Genomic DNA, 16235 nt, shown 5'->3' on the forward strand with positions numbered 1-16235 from the left:
ACAGTGGACACTGTTCTGAACAAGAAAAACGATAGCTTCTTGGCTGAATCAAGAGCTTTGTTCGAGGGAACCTTCAGGCCCAAACATCCAGCTCAGTTCATGGTCCTCGGCGTCGTGGCATCTGACAGCAGCAAGATGCCTCCCCACTTTCTCAAGGACAACGATAAAGTCAACACGGACGTCTACTACAAGGTTCTCAGATACCATATCATGCTATATATTTTTTTGTTCCTAAATTTAATTTATCAATTTGTTTCCAAAATATTTTAATTTTTAAAGTTTTCTCAAAAAAAAAATCCAAAAACCAAGACCCCCCCCATATAATCCTGCAGATGCCCCACACTATATTTATTCATATTGTCTTGAAAGATCCGGTGTGAACTCTTTGAGAGTGAGCCCTTCTCCCTAAAAAGACAATTTCTGAGGGTTTATTTTCTTTAACATTACCATACGCCTTCTAAATGAGGATGAGAGCTAGTCAAAACTTTTCAAAGAACTCTTTCCAAAGAAACAGAAAAAAAACCTAAAAAAACAGCAAAAATACCTATGGATGGATTCCTTTTAGCAAATGAACGTTTCTCATGAGCACATAAGATATAGTCCCAAATAAATACTCATCTGTTCGAATAATTAATAAATCACCACCCATACGGCATAATTTGATCAAATCAAAGAGTGATCTAATTTGTTTCCCAAGTAGAAATGCTAAATATGATTGTTTATATTTATAAGATTTAGATATATTACGTCATAGAATAGGAGTGTTTACCATTGAAATTGTTATGAAAATAGAGTCTCTGATATACCTTGTCTCTAAGTATCTGTAAAGCTTTAAACCAAGTAACGAAACGCAACTGTTAGCTTGAGGAGATACAATGGTGCAGCGTTTTAAGATTTTTTCGCTTTTCATATGATGTCACTTTGTTTTAATGACGTAGACTGGCAAATTGATGAAGCACGTCTCACACTCTAAAATTGTTGTCGGGAAAGAAGAATTTATTTTATCAATTAATTTTTCCTTTTTTGAATATCCTACCAAAGAGAAGAGGAGTTAAAACATTTAATTATCATTTGTGATTTACCCCTTGTCAATATGATAATTAATAGTATAACAATAGAAGTATAATTTAAGATACAATGATCAATTATTGTCAAAGGTAGCTATTATTATTTTGACACTATATATATAAGTATATTTATTGTCAGCTGTATTTCATATTTCCTTTTCTTAAATTCAGAATATACATGTCTACTTATCAACGTGGACGCGTACATCTTCCTTAATTACCAAGATATTATAGGTGGGAACTTGGACTTGAGACTTGACATGGGCTCCATAGTTTAATTATAATATATATTTTTTTAAATTATGAAATGTATGAAAAAATAATGCCTAATAAACATAATCCTCTTTGAACTCGAATAAACAAATTAGCGGGTTAGCAAAACTCCATATTATAAACATCTTCTCTAGAAAAGCTAAGTCCGTCTTCCGGGCCTAAAATGAGCATCTTTTATATATAAAATAAAATGACAAATCCTAATTATATCTGGAAAATAACTAAGTACTACCTCTAGCGAAAAAAAAAATGTTTCTGTGCACAAACACTATTAATCAGCTAATAATCACGGGCCCTCCTTTCGCTACTTGATTTAAAGTTTAAAGGATCTTGAGTATGAGTAGTTGAAGAATCGATAGCTGATAATAATAAAGTGTACATTTGTATGTTAGTGGGATAATGCCGATTGAACGATATGGAACTTTTGTAAGAAGATATGTCATTAATGAAAGAAATTATAAAAGTATATTCACGCTTCAAAAAATAATTTTATTTATAAATTGAGACTTAATACTAATGTTATTTACATATTTGTCGATGACGTTTTATTCAATGACAAAAGGGTGACATTATTATTTCCATTATTTTGTTCATTCTTGTGTTCATTATTAAGGTCATTATTACTTTTATTCTTGTGTTCATTATTAATGCCATTATTATTTTCATTATTCTGGTCATTATTTTCTTCATTCTTGTGTTCATTATTCTGGTCATTATTTTCTTCATTCTTGTGTTCATTATTAATGCCATTATTATTTTCATTATTCTGGTCATTATTTTCTTCATTCTTGTGTTCATTATTCTGGTCATTATTTTCTTCATTCTTGTGTTCATTATTCGTGTCATTATTTTCTTTATTCTTGTATTCATTGTTATATTCATCATCATAACAGGAGTGACAAGTTTTCTTACAAAGAGCACTAATCATTAAGTTACTACATGATTTATGCATGCGTTTGCACTTTTTTATATTTGCATCCTTACATTTTGGCCCTAAAATGGATTTAAACAACAAATATACCACAAAGTCAATTTCATATGTTCATTTGCATGTTACTCACCGCAAAAATGACAAGTCTTTCGGCAATTATATTGGGTATCTCGAGAAGTGTAGCATTTTAGGAAAAACTTTTGATTTCCACACCAGTGTTTCTTGAAAAAATCCTTGCAGTCTAAATATACAGATATTAGAAGAAGCCTTATAGGTTTATAATTTAAGTTCAGATCTCACCTTTAGTATACTGGCGGTAAATTGGATCTGAAATAAAATAAGTATAAATTAACATCATTCAGGATACAAAAAAAGGACAATTCAAATCATAACACGAGAAACATTCGAAATCTAAAAACGGACTTTAAAGTCTCAAGGACTATAATGGTAGTAGTTTAGCCATGCAAGATACACAAATAATGTTTGTGTTGTATAAACATTATTCAATCTTGGAGTTTGAATAATGTTTCGATCAAGGTATTTTTTATTTTGATGATGAATTTTCGCACTCATAAACTATTTATACTGTTTTTATTAACACTTTTTCAATGGATATTAAAGGATCTTTTTTACACTTGTCTGTAGCACAAGATCCATTTTTTTGCAGACAGGAGGGGACAAATCAAATGTGCAGGTGCAAATGTTGATTTATGTCAACAGACAAATATTTGCAAATAACTTCCATTAGATTAATATTTTTGAAAATGAAAATGACAATGTGTACTTATATCTAGCGAAACACTCATTCTATTTTACGAATCATAATTTGCTACAAAACTAGATCTAAAAGAGATCGCTCACAGCCTAGATTTGGACTAAAACCATTGACAATTGGATAAAGAGCCCAGTCTTATATATATGAATTACATCTCTTAAAGAAGCTGTGAACGACTGGATTTGGGCTTTTGAATATGCCTTCAAATACTTTAGTATACTTAATGCCTAGAGATGGGATTTGTGTAAGAGGGCGAGGAGAAGGGAGGAAGCAATTTTGAAATGCTTCTTTTCCCATTTATAGAATTACTTTTAGTAGAGTTAAATCAGTGAAGGTTTTGGTCCTGCTGCTCTTTTGCAAATATCTCTGTGCTCTCCTCGGATGAGTTATTTAATTTATGTGAACCATTTTTTGCCCATATCGATACCCAATTTAAAAAATTTCATTCAAATATTTTATTATTGCTCTGGTTCAGACTGCCCAACAGGTAGGCTACTAATGAAATACGCGGAAAATGTTATATCTTTACAGTGGGCATAGATGACATAGTCAACTGATATCCAACTAAAAGACTGCTGATCGTACGAACCCATTTTAAATTTTCACTCACAAAAACCACATAATGCTATAGATAGGTTTTTAAAGGGTACATCATTTTGGTAAGTTAAAAAAAAAGTTACCGAAGCTTAACGTGGTCATCTTGACCATTTATAAAATATTTGGAAGGAGAGCAGCAAAGTTGTCATGTCAGTACACTGTAATCAGTTGTTATCAGGTCACTCCATAGCAAGAAAAACATAGGCAGGTTAGAATTTGATGTCGATCCTCGATTCTACTCTGAATCCGAGAGCAATTTACACTTAAAACTCCCCAACAAATCTTAAGTGTTACTCTCTCTCATTTCCAGAGCAGTACACATACTCGGGGTGACACTTTATACATTGATGTTCCCCCTCAATAATGAAAGAACCTACGACTTCTATATATTTATTTGGTCTTTAAATACGTCATAATATTTGTCGACTTTTACATCTTTCGATAGCTTTAATGTTGAATACTCGTTAAACCAGACTTTATAAAATACAAATCTGACCTGATAAATAATGTAACTGCTCTATCAGCTTATATCTCCTATTGATCTACTCAGAACATATTTCATATCAAATTGTATGTAAATGGATAAATCGGTAAAAAAAAAATAACTACTCGTTAGTAGGGCTAGATACTGTTATTTTATTGCATTCTCCTAATATCTAAAAGGGTAGGCTTTAATCATATTTTATACCCCTGAATTGACTGAGTAAAAAAATTATACTTATTTTCTTATTCCCCGGTACATTTAACAAAATATGCATTAGTGAGGGAGAAATATTGTAAACATATCTAAACTAATACATTTTTCAATATGTACTAAAGATAAATGATCAAAAGTATGCGATCAGTGGCTCCAAACCTGTGGGTTACAATCTTAACTGGGGTTGCCGAAGGCCCTACTCAAAAGTTGTTATATGATACCGAATGACGTTGTTGTTTATTCTAGTGTTTATATCAATATTAATTAATTATAGTAGTAAAGTACACTAAAATTTATTTTGTAAATTTTTAGATTGCCCATGAGACAAGTATTAGGGGAAAAAAATATAGTAAGGAATTTTTGAAGTATGGTTTTACTTTTATAGTAAAAACAGGACTTGAAAAGCTACAATGTTCCATTTGTAAAGAAATGATGTCATCCGAAATTGAGGAAGCCCAATAAAATGGAATGCCATTTCCACGCTAAACATCCTAACTTTCAGGCACGGATGTCCAGTATCTTAAGAACAAAGCTGATTTTGTAATTTAAAAAAAAAAAAAAAAAAATGATTTTGGCAGCAAAATATCCCAGGTATTGAAACTTCCTATTTGGTGCCTCTACGATCGACAAAGTCAAGAAACCCTCAAACATTTGCCGAGGAGTTACTACTGCGAGCAATTATATAAATTGTGCATTTATGCCTGGAGCTGAATATACTAACAAATTGAATACAATATAACACCATCACAACTTTGGTCCAAAAAATTCAGCTTAACTCCATGACAGTTTATTAAAGAATAAAAAAAATAGAACGATAGCATAAACCGTTTTTTGTTTCGTAATCTCTACAACCCATCACTATATATGGAATACTCCATATTTTTTGTCAGTGTAAGATACACTTACTGTAGAATAATGGGCCATTAACATATTGTGCCTGTATTAGAACTGTAAATGCCAGTTCCAGAATTTACCTGGATAGATATTTTAAATATATAAGAAATACCCAACTAAAAAAAATGTTCATTAAATTATACCATTATTTAAAATATATTACTAATTATAAAAAATACAGAAATTAGAGTAAAAAAAAGATACCCGCAGTTTATTTTTTTATAAAAAACGAGAATTCGAAATTACTTTCTTTAAAAAACAAGGATAATAAATTTAAGTAATAAAAGAAAGAAAAATGCCCACACATTTATTTTTTCTCTGGACTCCTGTGAAAATTGTAAATGGGCCATAAGTAGATGCATTCTGGTTCTACAGCAACACATAATTTAAGCTTTATATATGTACAGTACACGACACCGAATCGTGGGAAAAAAACTTAGCCTAGTCCAATACCTCGTTGAGTGTGGTCGAAAAAAATCAATATTAATGCAATTAATTATTTATATCTTCAACTTTAACTTCTCAAAATGTCCCCCACAGCTCTGCAGCACTCTGTATCCTCCGAGACACTTAACTCCCATGAAAGTTTTCCCATTGACCTTATTGGATTGTCTTCCATGGTGTCCCCTAATTGCTCCAAAAACTCATCAGTCCTCAGTTTGTTCTATCCTCCAACCCCCGGTTTCCTCTCCAAACTTTTCCCATCATTGATCTTCTTTTCCACCTCATAAATAAGTGTCTCTCCGCTAGAGATAATCTCACAAATGGAAGGCACTGGTATTCCAGCGCGGAGCAAGTCAGCAACTCGTTATTTTTTTATTCCCTTTCAAACACATGTCGTAGTCTGATTTGATCAAAACAAAAAAATCATTTGAAAGCTGAAATTCAAAACTTTAAAACCTCTGTTCTACAAAATCTCCAAAATTGGTTTAATGGTCTTTCTGCAATATACTGACGCACTTTGTAGTCACTTTTTACGTATAACATGGGGGTTTTCTTGCTTCGTTTACTATATCCATTTGATTTATAGTAGGATATATAAATCATACTCACCATGAAATAATTATAATTAAATTAAAACTTATTCCATATGTAATTAAAAAAGCTATAATTTAATATTGTATATGAAGTAGTACCCACTAAATCTAATTGTATGTATTTCAAGTCTATGACAAATCGAAAAAACTTTTCCTCCAACAGAGACTAATTCAAAATTACATTAAATATGAGGTGTTTTGGAAAGTTTCTGACATCAAAATAAAAGTTAATTACGTCTATATAGCATTTGTTGACTTTTAGTCCCTAAAATTTCAGCCATTTTGGATGCACAGTTGTTATGTAACAGTCGTTTGAGTGAGCATAGGCATATTGCCTTCCAAAAAAATAAATATTTAATGACAGCTTGATACTTTAATTTGTCCATTTTTACAAAACCACTCACATCAACTCACTTAAACGACTGTTACATAACAACTATGAGTCCAAAATGGTAATAAACTTTGGTAATAATGACTTTATCATAATAGAAAAATTAAGTAACGAATATCGATCTACAAGGTGGATATAAAGAATCGTAAATAGCATGTGAGTAAATTAAATGCAAGTTTTATAATTTTTGCATGGAGTTGTAGATGTTCATTCGTTACATGGGGACGTAAAACCATTAAGATAAAGACTAATCTGTTACGATACTCTAAGTCCAAGGGAGAACGAGTTTTAAATTTGGTCGAAATACTTCTGCTTTGCGAGGAAGAACTTGAGTATCATATTATCCAATGATGCAATGGTAGTGTTTGAACTCCTATTTGAAAGAATTTTCAAGGATGACGTCTAATAAGGAGATCAAATTGACTAGAGTCCGGAAGTATAGAGAAGCACAATTAAGAATGTTTGATGCTGCAAATAAAATATGTGAAATATAATATACATATGTTAATGGAGAATAGTAGAAACGGCAAAGAATAATCAAAACTGTCTAAATGATTGTGGATCAATGGGTGTGAACACAAGTACAATATCAAGGGGACTCATTATATACTGAAGAAGAAGAAGTTAAAACCGTAGGAGTTCGTGGAACAAAATTCAAGAAAGAATTTGTAGAAAGTGTGGTTTCTTATTTCCTCGTATGAAGGAGAAAGTTTCCAGTGCAAAAAGCTTCGAATGCACAAGATGTCGTAGGAAAGGCCACTATGCAAGAGTATGCAGGTGTCTAAAAGAAAAATTTATTTCGATCATCAACTCTATTCAAAACTTTGAACTAAATAAATTACCCATCGATACATTGAATGTCTATGGGAATTACTTCACAAATATAATAGCTACATATGACAGTGGTTCAATTGTATCTGTCGCTGGATAAAGAGTTCAAAGTAAATATCGATTCCAACCTAATTAAAAGAGTATCGTTTAGAATATAACTTTAACTTAAATTATTTATTTATTTACACATGAAGGAAGAGGGATTGTTGTATATTATTAATATTTAACTTCCGTATAAATACCTACTTATTATATTCTGTAAATTTATGCAAAACAAAATGTATTGCCAGTTAATTAGAAAACATCAAACCCATCATTATAGGAAGTGTACTCATTACTTCTTATTGACCATAGAGGATGAATAGATAACTTTAGCACGAAATCTAAAGAATAGAAATGAGGCAATAATTAACAATAACTGTTGACAATTAAATGTTTACAAAACATTCATTCCATTTGGTGATCAATAATTCCTCCAATTTCTTAGTACTTAGTTTGGACATCCATTTTGTATTGATCATATTCATCATACTAATGCCTCTCTCAGCTTGACAATTGGGAGTTTTTCCCATGTTGAGAGTTCCTTTAGTTTTATGTAGGCAGGGCTCTTTTGAGCACTTCTTTTAACTTGGTCTGGAACAGGGCTTCCTTCAAATCTTGAGTCAAATTTTCTACAATGGTTAGGCAGGTATGAAGAGGCAATCTTTCCTCAAGCGCACTTATTGCCTAAGGTATTTGACGGAAATTTTCCTGTCTAAATACGATTTTTTCTCGTATGGAATCATTATTAATTACTTCTTTTGCTTTTCTGGTTGCTGCAAATCTTCATCAAGGCTGTTTAGATATTCTCTGAAGACGTCAAAGTAATGGTAGTAGTACTCCACTGCTTTTAATCAAGCTACCAATCTTTTTATAATTGGTGATGAAGGGAGGTGAATTTCGTATGAAATAGTAAATATTTGCTTTCTTCTTCCAGAATTCAAAAACATCTTCTTCATATTGGAAATAAGTTCGTTCGTTAGAGGAAACTTTTGTTGAACCATATCTGCACCCTATGTAATCCATGAGCAACACATGTAATCTGAATCAATTCCGAGAAGGCGCCATCAGTGATGAAAACTTTAAGACTACACGGGACAAAATCTTCTCCCAATAACTTATAAGCTGAGCTCATGGCGATGTTCTTTACATTGCTTGTGTTTGCAATCTGAATATCAATCAAGTCAATAAGGTAAGGTCTCCCACAGAAATGTCCGTCCAAAGGGGCAACCAAAATTGCAGTCATTAACCTACCTTGATGATCTCCTATCTCATTTAATGCAACGAAAATATCCTTTTCTTCCACCTCATCATTTATTCTATTCAAAACTTGATGACATACTTCTCCGGCATAGTTGTCAACGACCCATCGACCTGAAGTTCCCGGCATATTTTTCAATTAACTTGGAGAAATTGGGATGATCCAGGAGAGTTAAAGGGATATTACCCGACAAGTGGGAAGCAAAATTTTAGAAATAAAAAGAAATATATATATATTCTTTCAAAAAATCCAAAAGAAGGACCTTAAAAATTTTCTTTTTTTGTCTTTTAAAATAAATTAAATTTTGTTTTATATTTTTAGTCAAAAATGTACCAATATATCGATAACTATATCGATACCGGAACCCGTACAAAAATATTGGTATCGTCATTACACTATTAGAAAATATCAATCAAATTCATGTTTTTAACCATTTGCTAATTGTTCTCGGAAACAATTCTTGGGTCAAGTATGATTTGATTAATATTTGATCATTTTTATATCAAATAAATGAGAGATAGCTTATGAATCATATATTTATATTTTTTCATAGTTGTAATTTTTTGAGAGGGTTCCAAGAGAAATCTTCCCATGTGGTTTTACTTTCTACATCTTCATTTTGAAGTTATTCTAGCAGATTTTACTACAACAAAAAGACAATTATATTTTTTTATTAAAATAGTTTTAACAAACAAAATATTTAATTTAAGAAAGTAGAAATTCTAAAAAAAATGTATCATTTAAAGATTGTTACTTTTTGTAGATCTTTTAGTTTATTGTACAGTAATCTTAAATAATCCTTGATTATAAGATTGATTGTAAACTTACGTGTTGGTACCTTTGTTGTATCTTTCAACCTTTTTTCAAAAAATAATAATAATAATCTTATACTCAATCTGTAATCAGCCAACTCTTCCCAACTATACTAGGTGAAGAAAAAGGACTGAGACCTGCGTCCAAGTAGTCATTAAAATACTCATAACTCATCGGGATGATGTTGTACATAGCTAATTTTATTTCATAAATTTTTTTAGAATAACGAATCACATTGCTTATGAATCTAGCCCCCATCACCCTCAATGATAGCCCCCAACCACCTCCAGAACCCCTTGCACACATTGGCAATTATCCTTTTCATGATCCTGCACTGTTGGTTAACAGATGTCTTCAGGGAATCAATATTTGGGTGGCGGACTTTGAAGACCTTCTTCTCAATTTACCACCATATGGAGTAATCCATTGAATTCGGATCTGGGCTCTGAGAGGGCCAAAGGTTCTTGGACCAGAAGTTCATGTTACTACTCATCCATTATTGTACAATATTAGCAGTATGAGCCGCAGTCCCATCCTACTGAAATACGTAAGTGGCCTTGCTGGACTTTTTCATAGTCTTTGGGATCTATGGGATCCCATTTTCCTTCAATAAATATTGATGTAGTCGGTGTAGCTGGTATCCAACAGCAAACCAAATTAGAGATATTTTTTATCCAGTTGATCCACAACCCCCAAAATCAACAAAGATGGCAGATTTTTTGTCTTGGTGACTGTCCTATATATATATATATATATATAATTTTTGTTTATACCATGTGCATCAATCAAAGGCATGGAATCTAAGCTATTCAAAAATAATCGGAACTTAAACATTTAAAATCTAAATATAATAATTAAAGTTTCATTTTCATTATTTCCCTACATATGACGTCATCATTCTTCTTAAACGTGTAATTTTTTTTGAGCAGGGAAAACTCCTATGTAGACTGATGTAGGGTTCTATTGTTGCACGTGTTTTACATAATAAATTTACAAATAGCTGCTAGGTTTTGTAAAGATTTGATTTCTTTAATTTGGGAGTTTTTTTATTTGAAGAAATATGTAATTATTTTTGATGATACAAATTTAATTGTTTTTGAACAACTAGAGATAGTACATACCTTAGAGCCGGTTCCAAGGGGTACAGTATAGTAAACTTGTATTATCTCAAAATCCGAAACCCGGGTAATCAAACCTTTCTAGTTCATAAAAGAGATCTCAGTGATTTTCCGGATATTAAAAAGCTTATAGTATTACTTAATACTTAATCTTATTTATTAAAAAAAGATATTATCTTTATCGTACATAATATTTTTATTTATCTTGATTAGGGCTTGGAGCCACATCTATATAAGCAGTTGCATCGCTTGATGATTCCAAAAAGGTTTTATATCACTACCACAAAAATGTACACTGTATTTGGTTGTCAGCTGTTGATGTTTCTTCTTCTTTTGCTGTAATCAGTGTTTTTAATATTGATTGTTTGTATACGAATAAGTTCTGTGGCGACTCTAGGTTCTAGTCGTTTTTTTGTGAGCAATAAACTATAGTTCTTATTAAGTTGTGAACAATTATCAACAATGTAATTTGTATCCTATTTTATTAAGGTTTGAACTTGGAGTAAAATGCTCATAAAATTGGAGACAAGTTTCTGTCTAAGTTGGGTCTCGGTTCTGCATCTGAAAGTTCGGGTATCCGAAATGTATTCGAATATTTACTTCGTTAGATCTGAAAGGACCCGGATTTGAAAAAAATGTGAATCCGTTATATAATTACTACCAACTAGTGTAAGCTTTTTTTTATTGAGGTTTGTAATACGACAGTTGACGTATGAACATGTTTTCTCTACAAATGTATTAGCACAATTTGAGTACATATAAATGCTCTGGAGCCTATGCTCAGCCATTTCATTTATTCTCAGAGCCCTTGCAATATTAAGTTAATATTATGCAATGAAGAGCACCAGCCACTTCTTGGATTGAGAAACATCATTTTTTTAATATAAAATATTGTTGGTAAACTAATATGATTTTTTAAACAACTATACAAATAAATTATATTGTGGTTGCTGTGATGTGATAGACATATCACGTATTTTAATCAACTTTTCCATTAGATAATGTTATTTGATATATTTCATTTATTGATTGTTACGAAATTAGTGGATATTTTAATACATTTAAAAACACATGTATTGTATTTTGATATCTCAATTAAAATTTAATTTAAGTTGACTTAGACACAAAAACATTAAATTACCCATGAAAAAGAAGAATTGCATAATGTGAACACGCCTTAAAAACTGTCAAAATCAGGGGTGTAACCAGTAGTGTTGCTAATATATTAAAGCACCAAGGAGTGAGAAGGGATAATTTTTTTAAGGGAAAGTTTGTATGTTGAGTTTATACTAAATTTGGGAAGCATCTGGACTCTTGCTACACTGAGTAGAAAAGGTGTAGTGACCCCACTGGTAAAGATAAATGATTCCATTATATTATATTTAATCATTGTATTGATAAGCAGATCTAATAGTGGAAAAAATAAAACGATTATATTCATTAAAACTACTTAATAACTTTCATCTGAGGGTGCTCATGAAAAATGGAAAGTAACAGTAATGTTTTTTGTTATCTTCCATATTATTAATTGCCAAGCTTGTCTGTCATCAACGCCAAAAATCTCGGAATAATGCCGTGTAATATTGCTTGTGTTATTAATAAAGAAAAGTTTTTATATATTAATGTCTAAAAAAAATTTGCAGGGTGTACAGTGTGCTCTCTGACGTATACCAAAACATACTTTGATCTAATAAATAACAATGTTGTCACATTCATGAAATATTGCTGCTGCGTGAATATAGCATTGAATAGTGCACCCTGATGTATAGTATACACATATTTTTGATATAAAACAATGTAGTCGTGGGTGTGTGTTCTTTTGTTAGTGCACGCTCTAGAAACTAAATTACCCATCACTCATCACATCATATTAATTTTTAATCTCTCGAACTCTTATTATCATTCATTCATTCTGGAGGAGATAAAGTCTAAGTTTTGAGCGACTGTACTCATAAAAAACGGAGAGTAACACTAAATATTTCATGGGGAGTTATTTTCTATAGTATTAAAACAAAATTTGTCTGTTAGCTGACGCCCAATTACAACTAGCACTACAATTGGGCACTACCACAAGTTTTTAGTCAAAAAATAAAATAGTCTATTGGTTAACTAGTGTAACTATGTTTGTTAAAAAATTATATAAACTACAGTTAAAGGGTTCAAAAACCCATGGGGATAATTGTCCAATTCCTCAAGGTCAATAAAATAATTCTTGACATTGTAGATCAATCATTTCAATAAACAGTTTCCTGACCTTAATTTTATAAAATAAGTCTAGGACTATTAAAGTATTACATATTTATAGAGGTTAATTATTCACAAACTTAAAAATTGAATATCCAAGAAACAAAACAAAACAATTTAAATCTATTTTTATGATAAATATGTACTTAAACCACCAAATCCTTTCTCATCTTTGAATATTATTGAATCAGTTTTCTATGATTGAACATCTTTTATAAGATTTTATGGAGACATTTTTCGTTATATTTTGAAAGTCATAAATATGATTAGACTCTCATTATGTACATACATACCAACATATTGTATAATGGGTATTCATAAACCTTCTGATAATGTGTGTGACTTGTGAATTCTTTTTGAGTAATTCATTTTAAGTGGATGATGCCTGTATATATATGTAATCGTTCTCAGAAGAAAATAATCTATTCCAACTCTTCTTTCCGAAGAAAACACCCACAAGTTTTTTGAAGAAAAAAAGAAACAGGAAAAGATCCATTTCTTGTCATATTTTTGACTTACAAGGCCTTTTCTCTATTTAAAAAAAGATTTTAAAATAATTAAACTATTGGTTTAGGTTTATATTTTTTGATGTATTTCGTATTGATTTTATTCCGAATTGTCTTTGTTATTATGGCTTTAACTGTTAAATTTTACTTTTTTATGAATAAATGAGGATATATTTATATATAAGTATATAAGTCAATCTTTTTATTATTCACTTTCGAAAACCGTTCGTTATTATATCTCATTTTACTTTAAAGTAAATCCATTTAAAAGATTCGTTTTAGATTTTTAAAGGGTTTTATGATGTTGAACTCAATTCTAGCAAATTAAAAACTAATAGGATAGACTGAGGATACTCCAGTACCCTTTTTTAGTTTTGTGAGGTTTATAACTTTTACACATAACTATCATTGATCGTATAATTAATAGATCCTTTTTTTATAAATTTAAACATGCATTTGTACAATTTACAATTTCGAAATCAGGTGCTTGCCAAACTTTTTGAAGGAGAAATCCAAATTATGAATATGATATGATCCCGGCTATGAAGTTCGACGAGAAAAAGAAGGTGTACCGATCCACGGTTGGTAATGCTGTAAAAAGGATGGAGGAAAGTAACTCAAGAAGATTGAAAGGCCCCTTATCTTACAACAACCCCAACTAATCCGTCAGGAGCCTTGTTAGAGACTTCTGAATGACTTAAAATACAAAAAAAAAATTGTATAATTAATTTTATAATGAAAATATATTCACTTAGGTTCCTGGCTACAATTATCAAAATTACCTGGTTGTTTGCTTTTCTAATACTAGCAGAAATCTTAGAAATGCCACCAAGATCAAGCACCCGCCCTCTGTCATGGTGTTAGGGTGGAGCCTATAAAAAAAAATGTAATTGAAAAGGGTCTCAAGACTTTATTCCTTCGCGATACTTTAATTTTCAATACAAAAAATATATTTTGATCAACAATGATTATTATATTAAATATACCATCAAAATTATCTACATATAAGTTTCATTTTGAGTTTCTTTGATTAGTCAATATTTTTCAGTGAATCAATGATTACCTCCACCAACGTAGTTGAACGGGGTTTATGTTTTTGCCACTGCTTTTTTGTATGTTTGTCTGTTGGACCTAAGGATTAAGACCAAAGTTACAAATCGATATAGATCTAACTTGGTAACTTTGATTGAATATTATGGTCACATTAAGAGGTCATAATTTTTCTTAGATGTCAAGGTAGTGCAAAACGTTAAAAATACATAATCGAAAGTAACCGGCTAATATATTGAGGTAAAGAGCTCAAATTGGTGTCATTATGTTGGTTTAATAAAGATGTTTTACAAAACCAAAAATTCAAGGTCAAGATATATTGTCAAAGTCACAAAAAAATCAAAAACGCATAATCAACCCTCACTTTTGAACAAATTGAGATAAAAAGCTGAAATCATGTCTTTGAGGCACACAATATAATTATAAAGTATGAATGCAATGGATACTAAATTTCATCTAATTTAAAATCGCAAATTGTTGATTTTAACATCGAGAAGAAATAATATTTCATTTAGGAAAAATGCCTTTAGACGGAGATTTGCACTTTACCATACGCACATTCTAGTTATATCAGAATGTTCAATGTTGTCGCCATACTTTTTAGACTTTAAATATAATTAAATTTTAAACAAAAAAATAAACCTATCTCTCTCACCCTGGATAATAAAATAAAGGTTACTTCTTCCATGAAAATAAACTCTCTGCTAACATCTCCACCCCCCTCCCCAAAACCAAAATTGACATTTTAAATTTTAATCTTTATTACAGGTCGACCAGTCTGTAAGAATTCTATACATTAATGCTTTCACCAGGGAAATGAAGCTGATCTGAAACGATTTTTAGTTAATATATATATTTTATTTACATTTGGGGTTTATTTTATTATGTTAATTTTTCCTTTGCTTTGTCACGTCATTTAAAATTTTTTAATATTCGTATCTTAAATGCATCACTTTTACTATATATGATAATTTTTTATATTTTATATACGCTAAATATATGTCGACCTTTATATGCTTTGATTATCGCCGCTAGTAGAAATAAATAAATAATAAATGTTGTCAAGAGTAATTCAGACAAACTTTCAGGGGCGTTCTCGAGATGTTTACTTGGTTTGGGGACTTGTACAGAAATTTAATTATATAACTTTTTTAAATACCATTTTCAATCTTTATTTAATTTTGGATGTGGGTGTTGGTCATGAATTGGGAGACAAGTTCTGTTTTGTTTGTTCAACACTTTTATATCGTAATGCCACTGCAAATATTGGTATTATAATGGCGTTTTAAATGCGTCAGTGCCTTGTTACCACTACTGTATCGGCCTACCGAATAGTACTAACATTTTTATTTAAAAAAATGGATAAAAGAAAAATACGGAAATACTTTTTTTCTGATTGGATTTCATAACATTTTTTAAAAAATAATTGAAAACAAGGACTTTAATTGTGAGTCCATTTTGATTTAAAAACTAAATATTTGCTGCAATGTTTTGATCATTATAATTAATGCATAAAATTAATAACGCTATAATTAAATAGCATTATAGATGATTAATTATGTTTAATGAATGTCTTATTTATGAGATATATGCGTACAATGCAGATACAGTAAATCTCAATATCGCGCCCTCACTTTTTGAAACAACTCAAACTTCTGTATTCTTTCATTTATTAACAATAAACCTTGGAATTTTTTTGTTGAATATAATA

General features: G+C 30.8%; 1 long non-coding RNA gene across 1 annotated transcript; it reads right to left on the bottom strand.

Moving 5' to 3' along the window:
- Positions 1-1808: 1808 nt before the first annotated feature.
- LOC139904797 (uncharacterized) lies at positions 1809-2519 on the bottom strand. Its single transcript, XR_011779007.1, has 2 exons — positions 2402-2519; positions 1809-2333 (listed from the first exon to the last, which is right to left on the bottom strand). It is a non-coding gene; the product is annotated as an uncharacterized lncRNA (long non-coding RNA).
- Between the last annotated feature and the right edge of the window lie 13716 nt (positions 2520-16235).

Source organism: Lepeophtheirus salmonis, chromosome 2 (genome assembly GCF_016086655.4).
Source record: "Lepeophtheirus salmonis chromosome 2, UVic_Lsal_1.4, whole genome shotgun sequence".
NCBI classification, from domain to species: Eukaryota; Metazoa; Arthropoda; class Copepoda; order Siphonostomatoida; family Caligidae; genus Lepeophtheirus; species Lepeophtheirus salmonis.